At 40.1% G+C, this 25,534-nt stretch overlaps 1 protein-coding gene across 13 annotated transcripts in view; it reads right to left on the bottom strand.

The window, feature by feature from the left end:
• Positions 1-25,534, bottom strand: part of ZBTB20 (zinc finger and BTB domain containing 20) — a 769,723-nt gene that overhangs the window by 66,275 nt on the left and 677,914 nt on the right. Inside the window, exon 1 of one of the 13 annotated variants that reach the window (XM_019652242.1) lies at positions 24,928-24,994. The exons of the other annotated variants lie outside the window; for them this stretch is intronic. The gene's annotated coding sequence lies outside the window, so the exon portion shown is untranslated. Of the gene's footprint in view, positions 1-24,927; positions 24,995-25,534 lie in introns of those variants that run through there. 13 annotated transcript variants of the gene reach the window in all.

The following is a 25,534-nucleotide window of genomic DNA, read 5'->3' as shown; positions in this document are numbered from 1 at the left end:
TGGGAACTGGGGATGGTTTGGGAGCCTTCAAAAATATACAAGGGGATAACTTTTCACTCTCATTCAGATATAGTATCTTCATTTTTACTTACTAGAGGCATTTTTTAAAAAACAGCTTTTTATCTTAACTCATCTGTGTTCCAGCAAACTCCCAAATTGCTGAGCATATTGAAAACAAACAAAAAACATCAAAAAAAAAAAGAACCCCCGAAACCTACATGCCAAGTAGAAACACAGGGTAAATGTCTTCTTCTTTTTTTTTTTTTAACATTGTCATAAAAAAGTGCACTATTGGAAAGGATAAAGTTGAAAAGAGGCTTGGTACTACAAACATAAACATGGAACCATCATGGCAGCACAGTGACCAGGTAAATGCAAAAGCATATGTGATGAACTTGGACTCGGTTGCATAATGTGGCCATGGCATTGCCACTCTGTGGTAACTACCGCTGGCTCCAGAGAGCCTGTAACAAAATATTGTAGCCCAATTCTTGGTCAATTGAAATAGAGGCTAGCAGGAGTGAAAGGGTTACTGAAAGTTAAGACTCGAATTCACAAATGTATTTGAACTGGCTTCAAGAAGACATAAAACATCAATACATCTGGAGAATAGAACTTGCAATTGACTGTTCTTTACCATCTGGTCTCAAGAACATTTTCTGCTTGGAAGTTGCATAAGCAATGAAAAAAAACACACAAACAACTTCCTGTACTATGCTTATGGTCACTTATAATGACACATTACAAAGTAAACCAGCTAAATATGAGTTAGAGAGCCTTACTCCAGATGACAACATATATAACTAAGATCAATGACAGAGAACACCTTTATGTTAAAAGATCTGAGCTTGAAAAAATATTCAAGAATCAGTATCTTTCCTTTGAAGGTGTTCGTCTTGAGTAGTTTTGGCTAGATTGGTTTTTTAATATCACTACAAAATCATCTCTAATTTTCCAAATTACAATTACAAATAGAATAACAAAAATTCATACTGGGGAATGAAATTATACACATACACACACACGTGTGTGTGTGTGTGTGTTTGTGTGTGTGTGTGTATATATATATATATGTTAAATGATATAAACTTGCCTTTAAGCAATAAAATATATTTTAACCTGTTTTTTAACAGAAAACTTTTACATATCTCTGTTTTCTTAAAAGGAGTATGCTGATATCATTTACATTTTTTTCTTCTGATGCAAGGATACCCTTGTAAACATTCACTGCTCCTGTTTCTCAGTAATACATTTTATTTCTCTGGAGAACTGGCCTCGTCCCTTACCACTCAGTCCACTGGCCACAGGCTGAGCTGCCAACTGTGACCATCTCCTGCCCCTGCTCACTGGAGTCGCTGTCCCAGCTTTGGAGAGCCATGTCCTTCCAGCTCTATATGCTAGATGTATTTTCTAGTTGGCTTTGGATTGGGAAATCAGATAAATGAGTGCTATGGAGAAAATATTGCTTGAAAACAAAGTTTGGTCGGAGACTTTGGGACACTCATTTGGATGTTCGAAGGTCTTCACTCACTTCTTTGTTCTGGGTTATAATTCAGGAGTCTGAACTGCCAGAAATCAGACTTCGAGGTATTATTGTGCAACACAGAATGAGACATTTATGCTCCTTTACTGCACGGGTTCTTATTTTCAAAGGGGTTGCCCAGAAATCCATTTGTGGTTATTTTATTTGTAGGTCTGTGATCCATTGCATTTCACTTTCCTGAATTCTTCAGGCAACGTACCTAACATGATAATGGTGAGAAGTAAAGAAATAGGACACTTTTTAGTATAAGGTGAAAGAATCTTGATAATTGACTTCATCATGGGGAGAGAAGCAAAAGTATACAGTCAAGCTAGAAAATGTCTCTGCATTTCCAATTTTTTTCTAGATTTTTAACAGGATCCTGGCATTACTGGACATAAAGAAAACAGGGAAAAAATTGTGAATCTATTTATATTAATTTAAATGTTCAGAAAAGTAACTTATGATCATCTTTTCTCTCTTTCCTCGAAAGGAGAAATCAGCGTAATTTACAATGTGATAGTTAGGATAATGATTGTGTTGAAATTTACCTTTTTCCTATCTCTGAAAATAGGATTGCTAAGCAAACGAACAGTGTTAACATTGTTTAACCTATAGGAGGGGCAAAAAAGAAATGCCTTTTGATATACTTTACACATCTGATAAGCTACTGACAATTCTTATTTATTTAGAAGTCAGTGCTCAGGAAAGTTGTTACCACTCTGCAGTCTCAGTTCAGATTACATAAAAATATTCCATGATTCATACTTTCAGCTAACTCAGCTCGTTTGTCTCTTTCCCAGTTTGTCCGAACTGATCAAGTTTTGCAAAATAAATATCTTTAGCTTCCTAGTTATATTTTTGCTTGTTTGATTTATTTGGTCATTTTGTAATGTTTTTATATGATTAAGAAAAAATACCATGTGAGAGCTGGGTCTACTTGTTATTGATTATTTTTGGATAAAGAGAGTTCGCAAGAAACTGTCAGTTTTACAGCAGCCAAAGTTACGCAGACTCAAGCAGAAGTTCAGACATGAACTGGTATTCTACCAGTTTTCCGCAACAGCATCTAAGGACATGGTTAATGAGTTATGAAATTCATTCATAACATTGCTAATCTTTCAGGAATCTTATAACCTTGCCTGACCTTTCCATGATCATGAGAGAAAAGCGTGGATGAAATTCGAACTGGTCGTCATGTCCTCCCTGCCTTTCTTCTAGTTACTCACTTTCTTTTTTCTTTTTTGGTATTGGAACAATCAAAAGACTCCATGTTTTTAAATTCCACGGAAGACTAACGATTGAATAATTTTCTCACATCTCTGTTTGCACTTTCTCAGTCTGGTTGCATTGATTTGTGTCTCATAAGTAGACATTTCCTTTGTTGGTTACAAATCAATGCTATAGAACAAACCTGCCAGCACATTCCCACCTCCCCAGCCCCTCTGGCAGTTGGAAAAACAAAGCACAGTTTTCTTTTAAAAAATTAATTCCATTTGCTAGTAATATACTAAAAGAAGAAAGCCCTAGCATTAAACAAACAAAAAAAAACCCCAAAACAAAAAAAACCCAAAAAACCAAATCCGTGGGAAAAGATGCTCTGGCCAAGCCAGTCTCTGCTTCTCGGTCCACACTGCCTACAGCGGAGAAGTGCCTGCTGGGAGAGCAGCACTGGCCTGCCATCCACTCCTGGTGGGCTCTGTAAACCCAATTAAGGTCCTCGCCTTCAGACAGCGCAAGGCTGCCCAGAGCAACACACTGGGATGTTACAGTCAGGTAGGATTTCATGGCAGGGAAAAAAAAAAAAGGCAGAAAAGGTCTAATGTATTCTGCTTTTATTCAAATCTAAAAGGGGGCAAAAGGGAAGATCATTTTTTTGTTGTTGTTTTTTGTTTTTTGTTTCTTAAGAGAAAACGAGCAAAAGCTTTCTCAGGTGAATGCGAAAACTCATCTCTGAAGGTAGATACCTTGGTGCTTTTATCCCAAGTGGCTAAGCATGAATAAAGAAGCTCAAAAAAGGACTTTCCTCAATCTGGATGCTCTCGCCTATGCTTAGCTACAGGTGGAAGGCAAGCAGGCACGATTTGATTTACCTAGATTAAAAGGGCAATTTTCTGTCCTCTTTCTCTCTCTCTTTTTTTTTCCTTTTAAAAATAGCCAATCGATGTTGGCCTAGCTATTGCTGACTGCACCAAGTCCATTTTCATCCACCACTGATTAAATGGTATGTTCATGGCTGAAGGTACTACAGCAGGAACAAGCAGAAGCTGCTGAAGTAATGGGTGTGGGAGGCCAAAGGCCACAGTTCCAGAAAACCTACAGTCGTGCGCTGTGTTTGGCACCCCGTGAAGGTCACGGCCATTACCCCTTCACCAGTGGACTGCTGAGAGCACACTTTAGACTCGAACTAGCTGAAATATAATTCTGGGAGTTTGAAGCCTGGATTTCATTTAGCTTTTTAATTCTGACCTTAAGAATTAAAAAAAAAATCAAAGTCCTTTGATTGTTTTAAAAAATGTGAATGGGGAAATAATGTGTTCTAAATTGCAATGGCATCTGAAATAAAGGATGGAACCAGCCTATTTAACTGTGTTGCGAGAAAGTTAAATTTTCATAAGTTACAGGGCTAGAGTCATTACCAAAAAGGGTTCTTGAGGTTTAGAGACCTTGGTTGGTGACACTGCGTGAAAAAAGAAACACAGAAAGAATACAGGACTTTTATACAGGGGGACTATATGTTGGGATTCATCGGGCAGCCTTCAGAAAACTGAGATCTCCACTAGTTCTGGGAAATAACCATCTCGATAATTAGGAGACAGTACAACCTTAAACCAAAGTCGACGTTGCTGCAAAAATAAACTCAGGGAATTCTCTAAGGCCAGCTTGGAGCGACTCCACATCCACACGTATTTCTTCAGAAAAAGGCCAAGTCCATCTGACAGGTGAGGCTGCAGTTCAACAATGGGTCTGAGGACCTGGGAGTTGGGTCTGAGAAGCAGTGACATCCATTTTTAAAAAGTAATCCTACTTTTTTTTCTTTCGCCTACTGCTTCCTCTCTCCCCTCTCTCCCTTTTTTTTTCTTTCCCATTATTGTTTACTTAATTTGAATCCTGGCCTTAATGGGGACGGAACTGTATCCAGAGGTACTATTAAGATAAGAAATTTCAGGAAGAAAGATTTAATGAGGGGCTTAGGAGTTTGGGGAGGAGGAATAGAAAATTATTTAGAGAGAAACGAGGGAAAAACTAAGAAGTTAAATATCAGAATCTGCACGATGGCTGTAGACTAGCTTCTGAGAGACACAGATGGTCTACATTCTCCCGAACGAAAACAAACAGGAAGTAACAGGGCCAGAGCCCCTCTCCCCTCCATTCCTCCCTCCCCTGTAAATTGGAAAAAAATGGAAATGCGCTTAGATCAAGAAGTTTTCCTTCAAAAACAGAAAAGTGACCAAAATAAAAGAAAGAAGAGAGAGCTGGCTCTAGCAGGTAAAATGCCAAAGGGACATCGCATTTGGGGGGTAGAAGAGAAATAAGGAATGACACACACACACAGTTTGGAGAAGTGTCAGGCTGAACAGCTAACTCACTGTAAATGCAAGCAGACAGGTGGGAAATTCGAAGCCTGGGGGAGAGGAAGGGCTTCATTTTGGGCAGTCCATTTTCTGGAGGAGGGGTGGGGGTGTGGGAGCAAATGACTATTTTTGGGGTGCTAAGGGAGGCAGGTGGCTTACAAGAGGGCAGGGGAGGGAATAAATTAGGGAGTCGTCGGGGGCACGCGGAGAGTCAGTTAAGGTTTCAGTTTGGATGACAACAAGCTCTCAGCTTTGACTCTTATAAAAAATGTCGTGAATCGATGGCTACTTACAGGGTTAAAAACACACTGAGAGCTCTACCATTCCCAAATTTGAATGCGAAAGCACTGCCTAGGGCAGCGAGCATGTACAGGAAAACATCAAACATCCACAAAATGGGGGTTCAGGGCCAGAGGGGAGGTGCGTGAAATGTGCTGGTCACCTCCTTCCCCACACCCCTCAACAGCCCAGGGCGCTGGCAGGGTAACCGCCAGGAAAACCTGAGACTTCCAAGCCATCCCACAGAGATAAACCACCCCAGGTCCCACTAGGACTCCAGGCAGCAATGAGGGCAGTTTTCATGTTCCAAAACTAATTGGACAGTAAGGAGTGTCTGTAAGAATAAAAGGGGGTGGGAGTGGAGGATGGAAATAAAAGGGAAAAAAAGTGTCCTTGTTGAAAGTTTTAAATTACAGGCTCAGTAAAAAACTGGCATTCCACCACATCCGGTCTAGTTACCAAATGGAAAAATAGGGTCATTAACATGTTTATTTGAATTACATTAGTCCTTCTCTTTCATATTTAATTTATTCTGTTAGAAAAAAAAACACAGTGCTCTGCGTGCTGGTGAAAGGCAGGAGTGTAATGGATCAGGGGGCTGAAATGCAGTGATCTTTACCCATTATCTACCCTGCAAAGGCTTTTCAGAATTCACTAGAATCATTCAGGGATTCTGCCCCTCAAGAGGAAGGGAAGGGTACCGAAAGACGAAAGGTACAGATGCCACTGAGCTATTAAAATAATATTGAAGCACATTGAAACTAAGGCGTGGGAGTGGGATTTTAATATGGAAAGGAAGTTCAGGAGAACATGGAAAGGCTGGGAGAAATGACCTCTTCTCTGGATTGAACGTCCAGATGCGAGCTCGGCACTAGATATATTGCACATTTTCCACCCTCTACATGATATGGGTGTTGTAGAACACAGGGAAATCTCTGTGTTATTGCTACTCTGGGCATTCAGAGGCCGAGTCTTCAGGGTGATCTCATGAGCCTTGCTGTTGTCCAAACAGTTCAGATCAATGTTAGCACAAGCAAGTATAATGCAATACATTCAGGGGGAAATGAAAGCATCTTTCTAGGATAGTGTCTGAAGCTATGGTCACCACTGTGGTGGTGATATGGAAAGGACGTAAGACTTAGTATCAGGAGACCTGTCCTTGCTCTATAAAGTGCTAGCTGCACCTGCATACACAGGTGAATTTAATCAGTGGTCCTCATTCATAAAATGCGAATAGGAACAGTTACCATCGTGGAGTTGTGAGAATCACGTGAGATAATTGATATAAACGTATTCTCTAAAGCACTGTACACTTGTAAGACATTCTTATTTCTTGAAGCCTGTGATGCCAAGTACAGGAGAAACAATATGCCAAATATCCTTAGAAACTGGGTTCGAAACAAAATAGGAAATGCTCTGACAAAGCCGAGGACAGAGGTCTCCCATCTCAGTGCTGACTGGTTGTATCACGCGCTACCTGCAGGGGTTTCTCACTGGGATGTTGACCTTGGGTTCACGGATTGCCTCCACAGGAGGTTGCCACCCACTCATAATGAGTCACGTAAAGTTCAAATCTTACTTTGTGCTAGCAATGCAAACGGCGAGGTAAGCAGTTGGAGGCTCTTTAGTCACAGATTTCTGCTGGCATTATCAAAATGGTAGCCCCCACTTCTCACTGCAACACAGGCGAACCAGCCCAACCCAGACTTGGTTCTGGGCCCACTAGCGCTCGAAGTCCAAGTTCTAATTCCGATGGAACACACGGTTTAGGGAAGCATTGCCTGGTACCTCTTCTTAAAGACCTCCACAAGGAGTAAAAATTTTAGTCTCTACGTTTTCCTTAAGGCAAGTTTCTCACCTGGCTACAGACAGAATCACATTTTCTGCTATGTTTCTTCCCCTTTGGTCCTGTTTGTTGAACATTTTGCCAGCTGCCCCTGCAATGAACCTTGGCTCAAATACAATTGCATTCACATCAAGATCATTCTGGTTTGAGCCCAGAGCATACTTAGGATGTAATTTTGACAAAGGAGGGGGGGGGGAGTTAAATCACAACAACTCTAGCAGAAGATAATGGCACCCTGTATGTGGGACACTGTTTCTGTGTGAAGTACTTCAATAAACAAACAAACAAACAAACAAACAAGGACAAGAGAAAGCTCAGAATCAATTAAAATAACCATAAGATAAAGATTTCCATTTATGATGATCAAATCCAGGAAGGGATATAGAAAATGTCTACAAAGCAAGTCTGGGTAAAGTGAATATAGGTTTATCAAGTCCTAGTATATGTGAATCAGAAGTCATTCTATTACTCCTTAAAAGGAACAATTTAAGACAAAGTAAAAAAAAATGTACTTTACATAGTAGGCAGTAAACTTATAAAATTCATTAAAGGTTGATGACAGAAATGGTATCACAAAGGTTTAGCTAAATTCATGGATGCTAAGTCTATAATTGTTTATTTAGAGAAACTAGGACATCTGGAGGAAAGTAGCTCTACTTCTTGAAACTAGCAACAAGGACAATTGTGTCTCACATAACAATTTCCCTGTCCTGTGATCAGAAGGTGAGCGCTGAGCTGAGAGGTCCATGGGCCTGACGCAGTGGGACTTTCTTATAACCACATGTTCTTAAGGAACTAGAAGCCAACTGTAGCACTGATATTAGACACACTGGGGCCAGAAGTGCCACAAGTTCTCCAACCTACAGTCAGTCACACATGTCGCACTGCCTAAGTCATCTTATCCCACCCCTTCTCTGTAGCAATTGTTATTATCTCCATGTCGCAGATGAGAGAAGTAAAGATCAGAGAAGTTCAGAGAGGAAAGGTAACTTAACAGCAGTCACACAGCTGGTAAGTGGCAGACCTAGGGTTTGAACTTGGGATTACCTGCTTCCAAAGCTATGGTCTCACACTGCTGCTGTTTTCTGCACAGTAGCCTAAGTTTGTAACAGCTTAAGATGACCAGAGTAACCTGTTAAAGCTACACAAAGTCTTGTTCTTCATTTCCCTCAGTATCTAAACTGTGTGCAGCAGTTTCTTGTTATGAAATCATGTGAACATCTCCAGCTTTATGTTACGATGTCTCTGGCTTCATGAAGAGGGAACAAAAGAAGTAAGCAGATTAAGAGAAGGTAAAGACACATGGCTAGCATTACATGCAGCCGTACAGAGCAATACAGAGCACCTCAGAGTATATACAGTGCAATTCTTTCATCTCTGTCCAATCATCTAAAGATTCATTCTTAGCTTCCCTAATCTGAACTCACCTATTTCAGTAAAAGTAACATCTAAGAAGTACAGGAATATTATGGCTGCCAACAACCTCGTTGCTTTACGAATGCTAATGTTGAATGGGTCCTCACAATGGAAGATCAGAAATATCTGGGTGGTGAGAAGAAGCGTGGTGAGGAGAAGAGAAATTAGAGGAAAACCCAGAGTTTACTTTCCCAGACTCTGGGTGATTTCTTTCTTATTTTGAAGAGTTTAAATTCAGTGGTAGGAGATTTTGTGATGTAAGAGTGTTGCTAACATAAAGTCTGCGATAACATATTTTAGGAGCTTTCTGTCCCTCATAATAAAAATTAAAAACTTTTCAAAATTATATGTGCCTTTGAATATGTTGGTAAATTTAATTTCTGTCTTTATAAAATGGGGCAAGTTATTTTTTGTATATTCAGAATTGTCATATATGTTTACAAATGAATAGGTGCTATTTATGTGTATTATTAAAAATTCAGGTAAAAGTAAAGTCATCTACAATCATTTTTCCAGGATGCTCTTCCCTTTCCTTCTTTACACTTCTGCTTCCTTTTCTTTTCTTTTTTCTTTTTTCCAGGATTTTAGCCACATATGTAATGGGATTCTATAATACCGGCTGGAAACTCACTGCTTTCACAAATATTCCCTTGGAGATGGACTGACCAATTAGTGACTATCACTGGCCAATGAAAAATCAGTGTGGTTTGAAATCATTTAGAAAGGACTGAAATAATTCTCTGAGCAGAAATTATTTTATTATTTAAGAACACCTCCTATCTAGAGACTTACATTCCCTCAACACTAATTTGACAATCTCACTGTAAATGAGGCCTGGGGATATGGTATGACTGAGCCTGGCAAAGCTCTACCATGATGTCATTGCTTCACTGAACCAAAGGGACTGATAAGTATCAAAGACGAAAGAAGATACTAGGGAAATGTCAGGGGTCATTGCCTAGAGCATTGAGAGGAAAACTTCTCCATGAAGGTGTTGTACATATTAAAAGATTCACAGCATCATGTATTGACTGGCCCCCCTTTTCCTTCTGTGCAGCAATCTTGACTCTAATACTTAATTTGCATAACCTCTTCCTATTGATACAACACCAATGAAGACTGGTCAGTTTGGCATGTCTTTTCATCCTGACAATGCTAAGTTGCTGGGGTGGATCTCTGCTTAGCTCATGCCCTTTGACTCGGGGAAGACAAGGGTATGACCGAACATTAGAGTGATGACCAGCAGCTTTGAGCTCTGGCTCTGGCTCTTGATACTAATTAGATGTGTTGAGTTGGGCAAAATGACTGAACTGTCTGGGCTGAAATGTCTTCGTCTGTAAAGTGAAGGACTCCTTTCAAATCTAAACTTCTGATTTTGTGAGTCTTGTCTGGCTGGTTTGCTTGGTTAGAACATGGTTTTTATGAGGTTAACATCATAAATTCAGTTCTCATACAAAATAAGATGGCCCTGTATAGTACTTCACACATAGTACTTGCTCAACACATATTTGTTCAATGAATACATGTTTGGTATAGAGAAAAACTCTATTTCATAGTCAAAGATTCTAATTTAGGTGAAAACAGAGAGCTGCCAAGAGAGATCATAGGACTTGGTACCAGTGCATCTGAGCTCCTGGGCAAAGGAATTCAAAACACGGGTCCCACTAATGCTGAGTCGGTGGCACTGCTATAGCTCATTGTGGTATGGAAACAAGGCTGCCATGTGTTACTCCTCAAATCAGCAGAGAGTGTTCTTCCCCAAACCCTCATCCAAAACGACATTAATCCTACAGGGATTCCCTGAATTTAAGATTCCATAAATAGCTCATCAAATCCTCACAACATTCAATTGAGGTATGAAAATTACAGATATTTTCCTCTCCGTTTTTCACATGGGAAAAGAGAAGCCTGCTTCCATGGCAGACCACCCCAGGTCCTACAGAGGCAGAAAACAGGCTAACCAGTATTCAAGCTTCAGCCGCTCCCTCTTTGGAAAATATCTGCGCATTGACTTTGCCCATGCGTAGGATACCAGAGATTTAGGCGGCCATCACATGCCAGAATTTTGCCTCAGATAATGAGAATCATGTTATAGAAGGACCTGTAAAAATATAAATGAAGTGCGACAATAATATAATACCAACTACCTGATCAGTGGTTGGATCTACCGTAATTTGAATTCTTTAAGCAATACTTTAAAACAAACTAAAAAGAGGAATTCGAACCTGGAAGATGAAGGATCAAACATTATAACAAGTAACCTGAGGTCATAAATGTTCTCTGACATCTTTGATTTGCTTCCAGCATCGACAGATTTGCTGTTGTTTCCTTTTGTTTTCGGTGCCATGAGTGTATTATGTTTCCCTCCTCTCCTTCTAGAATCTGGCCCAGTCTACATGCAGAGGGTGAAGGCCAGTCGCGGAGTGCTGACTGAGCTCATCGTATGGACTGCGGAACAGACCTACTGAGTCTCACAGCTCCCGGTCAGCAGTGACAAGTAAACACTGGTTTCATTTCAGTAGCGCTGTTTTAGCTCCACGGGCAGCTTGTGCTTACTGCACACAAGCGGTCCCTCTTTTCAGAGGATTATAATTCAACCATCAAAATACCAAAATATGCCCTGGTTTGAAACCTGGTGTACAGAGTCCCAAGCCCCAGAATGACTGTGGTTTACTTCCAAATTTAAGAAAATATTGAGTTTTATAGGTTATTTATTTACTGTTTTCAAATATATTTCAAGAGTCTTTTAAACTTTCCATAGGAAAGTGTGCTAAAAGAGACACACCATTTTGATACCTTCAGTCATTCATTCTGAATTTCAGCACACAACTGAAAGGACCAAATGGTGGGGAAAAAGAGTTTATTTGTTTTATTTATTTATTTATGTATTTATTTATTATTTTTACCAAATACAGATGTTTTGACCACTTGGGTCCTCATCAGTGTTCCAAATATTGGTGTGTTGTAACCAAATAGGCGTTAACTTCTTTGTTTTGCTCCTTCCAGTGATGTGCAGAATGGACTAATGAGTTCTTATTTTTGGCCCTTGTATAACTCAAAAAACTCATTTCAACTTAAAATAAATTAAGTAAGTAATTAGTTCATAATATGGCCTAAACACCTTTGGTATTTTGAAACAAAAAACACAAAAAATGGCTGTTGCACATTTGCACTTAATTACTCCCTTATAAAACACCCATGTGGATTTTATTACAGGTGATATAAATTTCAAATCTAAGCTTTGTTTGTGATAGAAAACCTGGGCTACGATGTTGTATAGATTCTGTACGCTTCCCTACTAGTTTCCTTAAGAAACACGGTCTACGAAACCAACATTCTTACTCTCTTTTAATTGGCAAAGGAAAGCACTTTATTTCAAAAACTCTGGAGAACAGGTTACTGTCGACAGAGGCTCAAAAGATGTTAATACAAAAAAAGAGTATCATTTCTAGAATTTCTGCAATGTTCAATTTTTGCTGTTGGAGTCTGAACGAGTCTTGTTTGCACACATGTCGATCCGGAGATCGCTCCTGGTGATTAGGGCAGCCTTATGGAACTCCTTCCAGATGAATATACCCAATAGAGCAAAAAGCAAAATCTCACTATGTCTCTAATGCAAAGGGGGGAACACAAAGGCTTTTTGACAACTGTATAATTGTGAGTTCTAGCCTTAAAGGAACTTTCTTGGCTTGAATTTCTTCCACCCTCCCCCTCATATACTTAATAATCAAAGTACGTGCCAAGAAACTAATGATGCAAACCAGAATATTGCACATGAACTTGGACCTCTTTCCCACTGTGCAGTGTGACCAAGCTTGGACCCAGAAAGCCAATGATAGAAACTAGACAATACGACCTGATGTACAGCAAGGTGCCACTACCCGAGGGAGACTCCCAGACCCATTTCTTATCCTTCATAAATGGGTAGAAAGAGCCCCAGTGTAGGCCGTGGTGCTTCTTGGCGAAGCTAACAACCAGTTGCTAAAGGAAGAAGGATCAAACCTTCATTAGTAAGCATCCAGGTCATTTGCTTGGCACGAACCCACGGCCGTGTCAGCTGTACATCTTACTGTTCTCTACCTGATATCTGATATTACCGTGCATTTGTAATACCTTCTGAGTTCTGATACTTAAGCACAAATAAAAATTTCTCCAAGCTTTGACAGCCTTATGAAGATCACTTACGTAAAAAAACTCAGACCAACTTTTCTTTGGACGTTTGACCTGGGAGAGCTTCTCCTGTAGCTTTCTGACTCATGCAGATCCATCTAATGCAGTGCTGCAACCCTGCCAATTGTGGCCATTCATTCACCTAGTGATGCCTTACACACAGTAGGAGCTCAGTACACATTTGCTCTCCAGAATGGAACTAACCTTATTGTAAGGGAAAAGGGAGTATATAGTAAATAGAAGTCTAAATAAACCCAAAGGAGGACTAATAGATCTTGAGTACATTTAAAAAAAAATTCAAGCAGTGAAAACAGTTGGGTTTTGGTACAGTTTCCCAAGGGAAGTAGTGGAAGTTTCATTACTCAGGGCATTTTAAACTAGAATAGACAAAACACTAGTGGGGTATGTTGAAATAAAATATGCGTAGTCCGTCTGTGAATTAGTGTTTACTTTCAATATAATTATAAGTGAAGCAACACTGCAATGGGAATTTTTCATACACACGGAAAGCTATGGCTACTATGTTTCCACGTCGGCCATATGGTGCACATATTGCTTGGTGTGGATGTGTATCCCGACTGCCCTCTAGTGGATGAAATGTAGGACCTACCTGATCAGACAGATCTCACAAGCTACTTACTACGGCTTGGGGGTATATCAATCCTTAATCATTTAGGGTAGAAAGAAAATAGCTGTGTTGATGCATTTTCCATCAAATTATAAAATTGAAGGGCATTAAAAACAACAGAGTCAAACTCTGTAATTAAGACTGCCATTTAATGTTTGTTCGCACACGGTATTCATTTCTGTGTATTCCTGCCAAAGATCCATTGTGTAATGTTGTCCTCACATGACATTAAAAACACCAGTTCCCTGGAAAATGTAAAAAAGAAACCGTGCTGCCTTGAAATACATGGAGTTTACTTTTGGAAACAGAAAATTAATACAGATGCAGGAAGATAATTTGGAACACAAATAATGGCTAAAGGAGAAACTTGAAAATCAGGGCTGCCCCTTAAATCTGAGCAAGCATATTAGCAATCTCTGGGTGTGCTGGCTGATACTCAGAAGACGGCAGGCAAAATGGGCTTCAGAACAGGGAAGCTGACTGGAAAAAGGTGGACTAAACACACCCTTACCTATAGTCATGGGGCAGGACAATACGCCAAAACACACATTTGATACTGTGGGTATACATTTAATGCTATCATATTTAGGCTGCTTTTCAGGTGTGGAATACAGATGCTCTATTCCACTAAAGACAGATATGAATCTTGTATCGTTCTTTAGCCTTTTGTCATTAAGACATGGGAGAGATCTGAAGGCAATTCTCTTTGTATAATATTAATTATTTGAAAGGCTTTAGACTTTAATCACTAAATTTTAATCTCAAACTTGGGATTTCTTCTACCCTCTCTCTCAGATACTTAATAATCAAAATATATGCCAAGAAAAAAATTCTCCTAAAATACCGACAGGAAACAATTGCACAGTCTGAGTTGCTAAAAAACAACTTATATATCATACCAGGCAGAATACACAAAATCTGATTGAAGAGAATCGTATCCTGGGCATGCTGAGTGTAGCAGGCCAATGGTCATTGCTACAAATGTGGGGAAAGAAATGAACTAATGCTTTAAATATTATAAATTGTTAGACCCTGGTGACGTGGGGCTGGATGCATATATGAGGAGCGGGGGGATCTGGGTGGGTATGCAGCCAGGTTGCTCCCTTTAAGTGAGTGACAGTTTTCACAGTACCTCATTTGGTAAAGGAGTGACGGTTTAGCAATCAAAGGGAGACTCAAGAGGATTTCCTGTCAACTTAAAAAAAAAAAAGAAAAGAAAAGCAACTGACCTAATTAGATAAAGGTTAAACAACAACAACAACAACAACAACATGAAATCTCTCACTACTTGAGTGATCTAGAAGAAAATCAGGCCCAATAAATATCCTGGAAGCTTGGTTTTCCTCTCAACCAGATTTACTGTACTGCTATTAACATCTCTTCAGACACATGACTGGAAGCCCCAGGAGGGCTGGCGGGTAAGCAGTATGGGCCACAGGGAAGAAATACAGCCAATTTCCTACTTAGCACCACGGACAGAGCTGTCAGCAGAAAGAAGCATCCTTGGAGTTATCCTTGGAGTTAGAGAAACACAAAGAAAATCAATGCTGCATTTTAAAGATGCTTCTTATCTCCAGTGTGACTGGCTTGTGGAATTGTTTTGGAATTGTGTCCCGCTGCTTTCCCACAGTGCAGCCACTGGAGCTGAACAGGACCAGATTGGAATAAAAAGGTATCTTCCCCACCTGGGCACATGGAGGAAGGAAACGGATGTCAGGAGAATGATGTCTTCCTGACCTTTCTGTCACTTTCTGGTTTTGGAAAAATCATAGGACTTTGAGGAATAATACCCAGGTTTTCCCATGACAAGACGAGTCTACATGTATTTCAGTCTTAGGATCTCTGGGGCGCAGGGATTGCTATGGGGCAGAACTATGGGAAGCGGATAGATAAGGACTATTTTAAGAGGAAGTCAAGAGCCTCTATTCCATCTCCTGTCATAGCAGGTCACAAATGAGGTCCTTTTTCCTCTCAGCTCTGGTTTTTACAGGGTAAGAGGCACTGTTTGAGTCTGTAACTAAATAACAGAACCTGGGGGTATTAATACGATGCCTCTCACCCTTGAGCGGTGAGTGGGTCTCCTTTTCTGCCCTGCTGCAGCTTGGTGTAGAGACCTAGTTTTGTGAAAGCAAGCATCCTGGCACAAATGATCAGGCATTACGTCTTACTGTCACTGCGGAAAATTTGGAGTCAGAGCTTTTCCTCTTTGATTGTTAACATGAAACTTAACATTTCTAAAAGAACCTGATAGCAGAACACTTCTGGGTGGCAGTTTTAATCATTTTTAGGGTTTTTCTTTTATAGCTTTTGTTTTGTAGACCTTTATGCCCACAAGGGAGTTTAGGGAGGTTATAGGAGGAGTCGGAGCCTAAAATTTCTGTCGGCTCACCATGCATGTGCACCAAATGGTAAAGTCCTCCCTTGAAACCCCAGCAAGACAAGATAAGCTCTGTTTGCCCAGCGGCCTTTCAGAGGCATTAAGGGTAAGAGAGAAGGTAAGTAATTCACTATGCGTCCCCATTTCTATAATGGGGAAGGACGTCTTGATACATTTACAATACTCCTCTGGGGATATTTCATCAGTTATACCTAAACTCTAATGGACAATAATTGATTTGAACTTTCCACTTAGCACAGAGCTGTAAACAGCCTCACTGCAGACAGCAGCAATGAGCCGACGTTTAGTAAAGTGGAGAGAGATTCAAAAAACTTTTGTACTGGGTCAGGCCGTAGCCTAACAGCTTTTGTATCCAGGGAAGAAACAGCTTGTCCTCCTGGTTTTAATAGCTGAGCTAATCGAGTTTCAAGCTGGCAGTAGGTATAGGTTATCTTTTAAGGCGTTCCATTTTAACCCCTCACGATGAGGGTGGGTTTATAACCCAGCCATAAAAATGCACTCCTGCTTTCAACGTCCATCAGGACACACTCAAAACCTAACTTTTAAAATGCTCACTTCTTGATGAAGGAAAAATAAGACATTAAAGTCATTTTAAGACCATGGCTGTTATTTTTATTATTATTTTGTTAATTCTCGGTGGCTGGGAAGCCCTCAGGGAAAATACTCCCTTCTCCTTCAATGTCCCTCATCTAGTTGACACCACTCGGTCTCTCCCCATCCCTGTCACACCTCGCTTAGTTTCTAGCCATATCCTAGTGCAGTCTCTCACAGGATGACCCCCAAAACTACTCTTCTGTGGGGCATGGGTTGAGCATGAGGCTATCCGTCTCTCACATCTTCTTCTGCAGTCCCCTCTCTAGCCCCATGGAACACAGAAGTCGATGAAATTTGGAGGACTTCCTGTTTTATTTGAATCAGGTTTTCTCCCAGCCCCCTCGTCCCCCACCCCACTCCCAGGCATGAGAGCAGGGTCAAACATGAAGACAAGTGGGAGACTAATTAGATTTCGCTTAGACCACTGCATCTTCTGCTCAAACTGTGGCTTCCCTGCCTTGTCCTGGGCATTTCTCACAATGGGATTCAAAGTGCACCTAGCAGCCCTTGTGAGATGAGAACGGGCAGAGGCCCCCTTAGTTTGTTGCTGCTTCTTCTCTGGTGTCAAAGAGCTGCAAACCTCCTGGCAGTCAAGTAGGACTTTATATAATCACCACTGAGAGCTCTGTAAAAGCCATTTTAGTCTGACGTGTGAGGAACACACAGCAATAAGGTACACTTTGTGACCCTATCGCTACCTGTCATGACTCACCTTATGTGAGTTTGACACAGAATTTGAATTTTCTGGTAATTCAGCTGAGGAGAGTTTAAGATCCGAAACATTTCATTGTCAGAAAAAATAGATTTACCCTCCCCCCCCAAACTGTGCCTCCCTTTCTAGAAGCCTACAGGAAAAGTGGGACACAATCACACATGTTGTAAGATGCTGTCCAGATTCTGAAATGGATTAAAATCAAACTAAACATAACTTGCTCCACCTGGCCCTGAAAACAACGCTATGGATTCCAGACATCGAGCCCAGTTGTGGTTTTGATTGTGAGTAGATACGAGTATGTAACATGAAGCAAGGTGCTTAACCTCACGGAGCCTCAGCTTCCCATTCCTCATTTGAGGAGAACGATGCCTGTACATTTATATCCATTCATACTCACAGTCATTCGTATTCATTACTGATGAGATGAATGAAATGATACGATAAGCAACTGGACAAAAAGATGTTATAGGTATTTAAGGTGAGTCACATTTTGAGTGGCATGGCTAATGATTGACAATAATCGAAATTCACTGCATTTTATCCCCTCTTGGGTAGAATGAAACATGGAAATGGCATTTCCTACCATTGGGCTGCAAGGGTCTAGTCCTACTTATGTTCTTCTCCAGGTAAACCTTTTTCTTCCATGGTCAAAGAGCAACACTTTAATATTTGATCTTTGAATCAAGTTTGGCATGCTCAAATTTGTTTTTACCAATGTTTAAAATTCACCTTGCTTTTGGTTGAGTCACCAAGACCCTCTTTCAGCATCAAGCTTCCATGGAACCTTCTTTAATCACCACATTTCATACAGTGGTACCCAGTGACTTCAAATTATTTTGTTAACGATCAACAGTTTAACCATCAGTCTGTGAGGTGTTTATATTGCTTGCCATCACTGCATCGGGTTCAGTTCTCATAAATTTCACTAAGCATAAAATGTGCTTTAAAAATAACATGATGACAAAAGTTAACAAAGAAGTGGATAACTTAAATTCATCCCATGTTTTATATCAACCTTGGGATTTAAAGTTCCATAATTAATAGAAACGGGAAAAGCTTAGAGAGGGTTCAGGGCAAAGGTCAAAGAACTTTCCCTCCCTTCCTGGTCCAAAATATTTTAAGAGGTGATTTGACAATAGTTATCAGTAAGATGATGTGTTAATAGATGTTCTTTATCTACAATTCAGATTAAACATTTAAAAAGGGGGCTTAGGAAGATCAAGATTTTAGTTTAGTTATAAAATTCTGACATTTTCCAGGGGATGTTAAATCCTCATATGAAATACTGTGATGTCTTATTATAAGTTTTATGAAATACATTCGGTCTCCTTTTGTCTGTGACAATTTAGGTAAAGCGTTGCTCAAAGGCAGGGCAGATGAACCAAATGAGTTTTAGACCTTGACTTTTTATAAAAGTTAAAGCTGAGTTGTACAGCATATCTGGAAACACTCTTTCGCAAAATACCTGTATATGATACAACGACTTAAACACCCTACATGCCAAGTAGACTATTGTCATAGGAAACCAATCGCATATGAACTGTTTGATCCCACTATTGATTAATCGGTCCTTATAAATGCTTGGCAGAGGTCAAGGAAACAAATCTAACACCTAGAAAACAAATAAGAGATTTTCTTGTTGGCTTTTAAAAGTGACATTTATTGATTTTTTTTCCTTTATAGTATTCAGCTGCATGCAACCATATTATAACTTTAATTCAGGGACACATCTTTTAAAGCAATGTATTATTCAGCAACCGTAGGTAAGCATGCGATTTAGGAGTGGAAAAGATGCACACAGAGGCAAGTAATCACAGACACAAAGCATGGTGAATTTCTGTGCCATGCACTTCACACCCCAACTCATCTCGAAGGGAAACTAGAGAAGGGGCAGAACCATTTCTATTATGATAATTCACAAAGGGAGGCCATATAGATATGCATGCAAAGTCTCTCCCCACCTCTCCATTTACATGCCAGGATTTCAACTCTGCGACACTGAGTCCCTTCATTTAGCCAATTAGTCTTTCCAGCTTCATGTAACGCACGCCAAGAAGAAGGAGAAATAGAAGTGCTGACGTTCACTGCTTTGAAAGTTGCTATTCTAATGCCAAAGCTGCCTCTTGAGCAATTTCCAGAATGTATTAACATGGGAGCAAAGCACTATTCCTAAAGACATGGATCACATTATACAGGGGAGCCCCCTTCAACGTGTCACAACTGCACAGACTCTCCTCCATCTCTTACAAGACCTTAACAGTAGTAGCTAGCATGGCCTCAAGTTAGCATGGGCTCAGGCAAAACCTAGGAGGTCTTCCTGAAGAAAAGGGGCCAATTTAAAAATATTTAGCAAGCAAAGCACGGGCATGCTTTCTGGACTATTGCATTGGCCAAGCCTTTGCATGGCTGGACTGAAGAAAGCCAGTCAAGTTTCAAAGCAAACTGGTCTTTCAGTTTAGGTTAGAGTGAAGGATTCTTCAGTTTCACAGTTTCAGTCTTTTTAAAATATTTTTTTTATTAAACCAACTACGTCTAGGTTCAATTTAACTATTTTAATTTGAGATGAATTTTCCCTCAATATTAAGGACCGAGTGGGAAGGAGTTGATATTGAAACCAAATAAAAACATGCTTCTACACTTGTGAAATTGCATAGCCATAGGTCTCTAAGGGCCCTCATCCACATGTGATTTCTGATATTTAGCAGGCATAAGAAGTTCCTATGAAACACTCAAAACTATTCGTTCCCCTTCTTCTGTTGACCATCCTGGCCACAGCGCCAATGGTGATAGAGGTTTTAATACCACCCTTCCCTTTTCTCTCATCAACAGATTTACACAGGTCAGTTGGTGTCAGCTTGGTCCACTAGAAATTCAGCCTTTCTTTGCTTACTTAACTCACGACATTTGCAAGAGGTGGTCAGACAAGTCCTTCACTGAGGCAGCACAGCACAGTGGAAGGAGCACTTGATCATGATCAAAGATCCTATGCCCGAGCCCTGGTTCTTGTACAGATCATCTCTGCTTACTTGGACTACTTCTCTCTTCCTGTCGTCTTTTCCCTGTACACAAACCTGGATATTGGCTGAGATGATCCTGCAAGGTTCATTCAGGCTCGTTGCTATTGTTTCTGTAAAAACCTTCCCCAAATGGCGTCTTTCTTTGTCTTTGGCTTCTGTAGTTTAACATCTTGGCTCAATCTTATTCCTTCAATTATCCCTTCAACATTCCTTTACTATCTCCTAAATATTCCATCCTTCAAAGGCACCATCTTAAGGCCTATAGTTTTTCTTTCTATATTCGTGCATTTGAGGAGTGGATACACTCATCTACCTTTTCCTATAACCTTCTTCTCATAGGGTTCATTAAGGTCACTTAGTTAACACTTCCACTTCAGTATATCTCTGATCATATGTTTTGCTAGTGCCTCAAATTCCATATAGAGCTTTGTCTCTTTCATTTTAAATCATTCTGCTTATCCAAATTCTACATAACCACAGGCCATGACAGCATTCAATGCTGCACACTTCTGCTAAACTCTCACATTCTAGAATATTTTGTGTCTCACATGTAGCCAATTTTCAAATCTAGAAAATTTCTTATAGTGATCTTAACTCAAATAAACATTTTTAGCACTATTTTTGGCCAGCTGATCACACTGCACCTAAGATATGAAAATTGCCTCCTTACTCCAAACATATTCTTGGTGGTTTGACTGTCATAGTTACCTCTGTAGCCTTCCAGTGGATTTCTATCGTCCTACTTCAGATCAGTTATGAATTCCCAACTCCAAGCACCTAAAGTCCTTCTGTAGGTCTGCTCATCTAACCTGTCTGAAAATGGTGCCATTAAGGCCCACCTATACCCATCTACTAAGCAAATCTACTTTACCTTGTGGCTTTATCCTACTGACAGTCTTTCCTTCAAGTGAAAAAGTCTGTTCCTGAATCTTTCCCATATAAGCCTGAATCTGTGCAATAATCCCTATTGCACTAAAGAACATCTTTCCTTCCTTGAAATTATAACTTAAACCCTGCCCTGCTAGAGAGGTTTCCAAGACTACTATCAGATCAATTGCTAACCCTCTAAAACAAGGTAAAAACTAGTCCATTTGCCTAACCATACTTAAAAAAAATAATTATTGTATTTTAAGTGTATATTGTGCTTATACATTCTCCTGGTGGTAGAAAAAATATAGTGGGTACTCAACCAATACAGTCTGATTAATTTATTGCCTTGCAAGTTTAGGTCTTGGTTTCAAATAGTTGTATTAAAGCAAAAACAACTCTACTGTTTTGTTACTTTCAGACACATAAAGCCCTTTAAGTCTCCTGATTTTTGAGAACCGTCAACTGCTAAACATGTGGCAGGATTCAGTAAATACTTGTTGAGTAGAATCGAGGAGGAATCATCTTAAACAGTTTACTCATGGAGGAGGGAGTAATCAGAAGAAATCTATTAACATAAATATTCCATAACAGCATCTACGTGTAATAAAAAATAATACCCAAGTGAAAGTTTCTCAAATTTCTCTCAACCTTTGATTATTCAGTAGTATATTAATAAAAATATACTTTTAAAAATAGCTTTAATTTTAAAACACCACATTTACACACTGAGAATTAGACACTGGCAAAATCTCAGTCTGATTTATTTCTCCGTAATATATCTGTCTTGAGAACATCAGCAAGAATACACCAAAGAAATATGTCTCTCACGGGATCAACTATATAAAAAGACAGAACACATCATCAGCACAAAAATCATTATCCATCTAATTTCTCCCATTCTAGATGGCTCCGGTGAGCCCCTCCATCATTACTGACTAGGGTTACGATAGACCTTAATGGATTAATTAAACCAAAGCAGGGCTGCACTGCAGACCAAAGAGGAAGAGATCCTGCCACAGACAAGGCAATAACCCTGTTCTTTCATTCAAATGTGCAAGACTTGGCAACCCCCAAGTACTGTACATTTATACCATGAAGTAGTCTCCAAAAATAAATTCTGGTGTCTGTTGTCTGGGTCTTCCCCTCAGCACTCATCAAAAGCTGATACTTGGGTGCCTATCAAAATTTATCGTGTAAGAAATTAAATGTGAAGACTTTCTTTTTTCTATAGGAATGTGGGAGCATCTGTGAGAGGTGAAGCAACAGAGGCAGCCTGGTGATTATGGTAATCAAGAAGCACTAACTAGGGGAGAGGTTATTGTTTGAAGGCCCACGTGATGCTGAGAGAGGGCCAGGACACAGAATAGTCACCAAGAGCTGAAGGGACGAAGTACCCACAGCCATCAAGTTACCAGGGGACACACCCAAAGGCAGCCTTCCTACTGGAAACCTTGATAATTGTTCACTTAAAGAGGGTTTTGAAATTCAAAGGTACAAGGAGAAAACCATTATCCAAAGGACACAATGTAGAGTGTTTTTCTTCTTGTAAATGGAAGAGAGAAAAAAGGAGAGAGAAAAGTCCAAAACCACAACCCAGAAGTATTGTACCACACCAGCCGTTGACTCTCTGGTACATGAACCAAATCAGCATATTAATGACATGAACATCTACTTTCCTGATGGGGACAATCAAGCTCTAGCACAACATTAAATATGCAGGTATTAAAAGAAAACAAACCAACAACAAAAAACCCCACCAGAAAGACCTGTCTTTCTGTCTTTTACCAACTGTGTCAGTAAAACCAAGCTCACAGAAACAAGCAGGCCTCCATTCCAATGAGGAAGGGCCCTGGCAGGTTCCAGAAGGGGGATCTGGGCATCTTTCAGTCTCTTTTTTTGGAATGACAGAATCAGGGCAGGCTCCTTTGGGGGTCGGGTTGCCACCAGCCTGTTGCGTGCCAGTGTCTAAATGATAAGTAACTGAAATGAAAAGGCACCTATTTCAATGGTTGCCCTGAGTTTTAAAAGCGAGTATAAGTTCCTAGCCCTCCAGTAGATTTCATCTGTGATTCTGCATTAGGGGAAAAACTTACAAAAAGTTCAGACAATTGCAGACCTCTCAAAAAACCCATGTCATTTCTCACTAGAGAGAAAGAATAGTATAATGGAGTTGGAAAGGTTTTACACCTTAGTGATTATTTAATCTAGTCATTTTATAAATGAGGAAACTGAGGACTCGCCAGTAGTTACAGAGTTAATTATGCAGCTGGCAATTTTATCAGTAATGAGTCCACAGATGGATTCAGGACTATCAGTGACCCAATTCCATTGGATTCTTAGCTGTAGCATTGCCATGATTATGGTCAAGAAACCATGGGCTAGATTCATTTGTGCATTCCACAAACATTTATTGAGTTCCAACTACGTGCAAGTATTATGAAAGTAAAAAGCGTATGATTAGACATAGTTTGTTTCATTGTTTCAAAGAGTTTACAATATAGTTGTTTTACATCTGCAACATACACCACCCCAAAAAATCGAGTAGTGAAACTCATCCCCCTTGGATGAATATAAAACCTAATTGTTAATTGTGAATCAGGAGAGAAGGCATAAACTCTGTATTGTATTTAACTGGGAGATGATGGATGTAATTTGAATGCTTCTGGTACCTACCCCAAATCTAAAGGTTGAGCCATTGATTTCAGCTGTTCTCTGTATTTGGACATGTTTTCCCCTTCAGAATCTACCCCAAATTCACTGCCTGAAGTAGCTCAGAAACGGGGCTGTCGAGGCCATGCTGTTCTGCTTCTGCCCAGTCTCTGACAGGTATTTAGGGAAAGGATGAGGGTGAAGTGGGGATCAAGCAAAGAGCCTGGCTGAGCCATGCATCTATCCGCTCCAACACAGGACCTAATCTCCAAGTAATTCACTCCCAGTTATATTTTATATAAAACATATAGCTACATATTTTAGTATATGGCAGAGCACGGTGATTTCCTTTGAAATGAATGAAAACTGAGTGGCTAAAACCTAATTAATGTGATTGGTTCAAGTACTCTGGTTATAGAGAACAATCATGAATATTAAGCTTAAGACCCAAGAAGTGATCATGTCTCCATGGCGTTTTTCTTAAAAAGGAAGGGAGGAAACAATGTTTACATGCCTACCATGTTTCAGGTACTATGCTAGGGGATTTACACATAGCACCTCATTTCATCCTTATAAAAACCTTCTAGAGTAAAAATCATCATCCCCATTTCTTCAGGTAAAGAAACAGGCACAGCAAGATTATAGTTTGATCAGACTCACAAAGTAGAAAGGAATTTATGGCACTCATCTATGAATCCAAGTTCGTCCACCTAAAAAGCCTGTGTTCTTTGCCAAGGTTTGCTAAGAGGGAGACCCAAAGATGAAACAACTATGAATGGCGTCGGTTATTTTGAGTGAGTATCTGCTATATGGTGCTAATTTGTGTGCAGAAGTTTATACAAATATAAACACACATTTTCCGCCACCTTGACATTTAAATATGCTAACATGAAGAAACTGACACTGGACCCACCACAAAGAATATTAATGTAGTAAATTCAAATGACTCATGTGCAAAGGGTATGTTTTTTCAGTACAGAAGACCGTCTACAGGACATTGCAAAGCTTTTGTACAACTAATGCTTTAAAACATAAACAAACAAGCAAAGAACCTCAAAGCTGTTTCACCACACAAAAAACCCCACAAAAACCATGCAGAATCCCCACAAAAAATCTAGCACAATCAATTCTCTGTTAATTGCCAATAGATAGGGATTTATCCTCAAAAATATTTAAGGTGAGCACATAGTTTGTACGTAAAGGCTTTGTTTTCCATCCAGGGTTGACATTCTCACTGCCTCTGCTTACCTTGTCTTCTGTACAGTGTGGGAGGAAGGGAAAAGGTTTGAGCTTTTCTTCCACATATGCAGGCTTAGCTGTGGGGAAAGGTTGTTCAAATAAAAACACTGAGTTTCTTTCCTAGTGTTAGGCTCGGGCATCAGGAGTCCCCCTTCTCTCTGCGCTCCACCATCCACACAAACACACCTCAGTTCAAACTTCCCCACCTATTTCCATGCTGGCTAGAAAAAGAAAGGGAAGAAAAGAAAAGTGGGAAAGGGTGTAGAAGAGGAAGAAAGAGAAAGGGGTAGGAAGGGTGTCTAAGGAAGTAGTGTCGTTCTACAGAGTGCTCTGGAAAGTGAAAGTATGCAGAGTGAGCTTAGAGAGCCGGGCACCTCCCAGCTCCCCAGGGCTGGCTTTCTCCATCAGCTCCAGAAGCAAAGCCCTCTGTGGCCAGGAGGGCACTGCGAGAAGGAAGGCTCTGGACAGGGCTTGGAGGGTGACCATACTGGGCTTTCCAGCCCCTTCTACGCCACATATAAAAACCACTATCCTAGAAATATTATAACTTTCCAGAATGTATTCAAATGGAAGAAAAAGGTGCATTCTCAGGTTCAATGTGATGTGAGAATTATTT

Source organism: Hipposideros armiger, unplaced genomic scaffold (assembly GCF_001890085.2).
Source record: "Hipposideros armiger isolate ML-2016 unplaced genomic scaffold, ASM189008v1 scaffold_176, whole genome shotgun sequence".
Lineage (NCBI taxonomy): Eukaryota > Metazoa > Chordata > Mammalia > Chiroptera > Hipposideridae > Hipposideros > Hipposideros armiger.
This window is presented reverse-complemented; position numbering and strand designations above follow the sequence as displayed.